Below are 3,805 nucleotides of genomic sequence, written 5' to 3'. Positions count from 1 at the left end.
GGTTTCAAAATGTTTCAAATGGATGTTAAATGTGCTTTCCTTAATGGTTTTATTGATAGAGAAGTGTATGTGGCACAACCCCCCGATTTTGAGCATAAAGAGTTTCCAAATCATGTTTTCAAATTAACTAAGGCTCTTTATGGTCTTAGACAAGCTCTAAGAGCTTGGTATGAAAGGCTTAGTGCCTTCTTGTTGGAAAATAAATTTCAAAGGGGTACCACCGACACTACTTTATTCATTAAAGCATCTAATGATGATATACTCCTTGTTCAAGTTTATGTTGATGACATTGTATTTGGTTCGGCCAACATTTCCTTGTGTGAAGAGTTTGGAAAACTCATGACTAGTGAGTTTGAAATGAGTTTAATGGGAGAGCTTACTTTCTTTCTTGGCCTCCAAATTAAACAAACTCCTAGTGGTACTTTTATTTACCAAGGAAAATATGCAAAAGAACTTATTAAAAAGTTTGGCCTAGAAAATTCCAAAGCAATGAGTATACCAATGCATCCTAACACAAAACTTGAAAAGGATGATGATGGTCAAGACGTGGATGAAACAAGGTATAGGGGAATGATAGGATCACTCATGTACCTTACTTCCTCTAGACCGGATATTGTTCAAAGTGTGGATGTATGCTCAAGATTTCAATCTCACCCAAAAGAATCCCATCTTACGGCTGTTAAACGCATCATTAGATACATTAAAGGAACTTGTAATTATGGCTTGTGGTATCCTAAATCTGATGAATTTTGTGTAGTAGGGTTTTGTGATGCAGATTATGCGGGAGATAGAGTGGATAGAAGAAGCACATCCAGAATGTGTTGCTTCCTTGGAAGCTCACTCAACATGTGGTCAAGCAAGAAACAAGCCACAGTGGCTCTATCCACCGCTGAAGCAGAATACATTTCCGCATCTGCATATTTGGACGAGATAAAAATGCAAGCTTGTTGGAGGAGCTATGATCAAGGGGGAGGCAACGCTGAAGTTCAAATTTTATGGGCCCCACCAAAATTCCTTGACCCCACCTTAACAGTTATGGTAGTTATCTCTCTACAAATAAGAATCTTCTTCTTGTGTCATCAAATCTTTTTGGAAGTGGTTATTGTCAAATCAAAATCCTTCTCTCCATCTAATCCCTTGATTTAAGGCAACAACTTTTCAGTTTTAGATTTCAAAAGTTAAAAGGGAAATCATTTTTTGGGTAATAACCACCCATAATGGTCATTAACTGCCCATTACTCACTCCATATTCTCTCTCCAACCCTCATTAAATGCATCACTTACCATACACCTCCCTTCCACTCAATTCGGTTATCTCCATAACCTTTCATATTTCATTCCTCCATCACCATGAAAAAGAAAACCGCGCCAAGAAAAAGTGAAAGGCTTCTATTCTCTCAAAAACAGTCTACTCCACAATCACACACCCACATTCACATCCATTCTACATCATCTTCATCACCCTCACCCCCATCAAAACGCACAGACACAATGAGAAGAAAAGTCATTGCCACAAAAACTTCCTCAAGGAAGAAGAAAAGTGTTCCCGTGACGGAAGAAGAGGAGTCTCATACTTCTCCCATTCCTTCCCCTCCACAATCACCACCAAAGAGACCAAAGAGATCTGCATCCGGGAAGAGTGCTCAAAAGTCGAAGGGTTTTGCTCTTCATGACACCACCGAACCACTAAACTTGGAATCCCTGGAATCCCTGGAAAAGTATGGCAAGACTCACTCCCACTTTGACCCTAGCAGATTCAACTCTTGCACTTCTTTTGAGTTTCACAATGAGGTTATGGAAAAACGTCATCTATGTACAACCTACCTTGTGAATCTCGACACTTTCACTAATAAGGGCATCAACATCTCTTCTCTGTTTGAACTCCTCAACTGGAAGCCTCTTCTTCTCATTCAAAAACCAGTCTATCCTGGCCTTGTCCGAGAGTTCTACGCCAATATGTGACTCATTGATGGCACTCTTCATTCCTATGTCAAAAGGGTTCAAATAGCCCTTGATTCTGAGACCATTGGAGCGGCCCTGGGCTTCAAGGATGAAGGACCACGAGCATATATGGTAGACAAATGGGACACACAAGTTGGTGTTTCATACAAAGCAGTTATTCAGCACATTTGCGAGAACCTTTCTGGCTTACATGGAATGATTCCAACCCACAAAGCTCTAGGACCAGTCAACTCTCTGCTTCACCGAATCATCACCCATATCTTGACTCCCCAAAGCGGCTCACACAACCGAGTAACATTTTTTGACTGTCTCATATTATTTGCTTTGGTTACCTCTACTCCTATATCTTTTGGATATATCATGATTAGGCATATGTGGGATTCTGTTAGAAGCACCAAAAAGGCTAACCTACCTTATGGCATGTTTTTAACTAGAATTTTTGAATACTTTAAAGTTGATCTATTGAATGAGGCAGTGGAAAACAAAGTATCTTCCATTAGAGGAGGAGGAGCAACTAAGGGAACCAAAGGAGGCAAATCTGTGGCTTCAGACAGTGACAATGAGACTCGGCCAGAGTCTTCCAAAACAGTCAAATCCATCAAAAAAATTTTGGGTGAATTCTCAAACATGGTAGACATGATGATTCAATCTCACAAAGAGGCTCGCAAACAAGCCTCTGAGAGCGAGAAAGCTTGGAAAAATTGCAAAGAAAGGGTCAGCCTGATGCTAGCATCTCTTAAGGAGGATCTGGAAGATGAAAGTGAAGGAGGCGCTGAGGAAGAAGATATTAATTTTTCTGATGATTAAATGACTGTTTTTACTCTGTTTGATATTGGCTCCATTAGGCTCAATTTGTTTTTTGTAGGAGCATGACTTGATACTCACTGCTCTAGGATAATCTCTAGGATACTGTGATATACTTTTGCTACTTTACTTTGAATATTTTGCTATGATGATCATATTTTGTGCAAGTGCCCCCATGATGACAAAAGGGGGAGGAAATTTATGTTCCAAAATTGAAATTGGAACAAAACAGGGGATGGAAAAACAGGAGATGAGAACAGGGGATGAAATTTTCAAAATTGAAAATTTATGATCACCCTTGATTCAAAGAATGCATGTGTTCAAAGAATGAATGTTGTTATAGCATTTGTTTTACTGTGGTCACTGCTGTTTGAACTGCATGAAGCATTTGGTTTATCATGATTAGTTAATACTCATTTGGCATTTGGTTTATAATGATGTTTGATTTATCCTTGATGCCTGGCTGTTGATTCATCATTGATAAACTTGTTGGATTGAAAACTTATTTTTGGCAATTCCTTTAAATTGTGTAATATATTAAAACTGCCTTGTTTTGATCATGTGTACTTCAAATATTTTTTCCATCATTTTGTTTTGCTCTGATATACTAACAAGAAATGTTTGGAAAATATTTGGATAGTTTTTTATTTTTGTTTAAGTTTGAGCAGTAAATCAGTTTATGATATCAAATGAGTTTTGATTATCAATTAAAACTGCTCATAAATCAAGCATTTAGCATCATAAAATATGCTAAATAACATTGTTACTTGAAGCTTGATTTAAATGTTACAGGTTAGTGCTTCCCTTGGTAAAATAAGCATGCATCAAGGGGGAGCTATGTGACATTTAGAAAGGGGGAGAAATTCAAATTCAAAGGGAGTATTCTTTACTCAATATCTAAATTTCTTTCCATTTCAATTTTAATAATGTTTGTTATCAAGTGGGAGATTGATGAGTTTGGAAAACTTATTTAATTTTGATGATGAACAAATATTATTAAAATATTTAATTACAAAATTATTAATTTGATCTTAATTCA

This window comes from Arachis ipaensis, chromosome B03 (genome assembly GCF_000816755.2).
Source record: "Arachis ipaensis cultivar K30076 chromosome B03, Araip1.1, whole genome shotgun sequence".
Lineage (NCBI taxonomy): Eukaryota > Viridiplantae > Streptophyta > Magnoliopsida > Fabales > Fabaceae > Arachis > Arachis ipaensis.
This window is presented reverse-complemented; position numbering follows the sequence as displayed.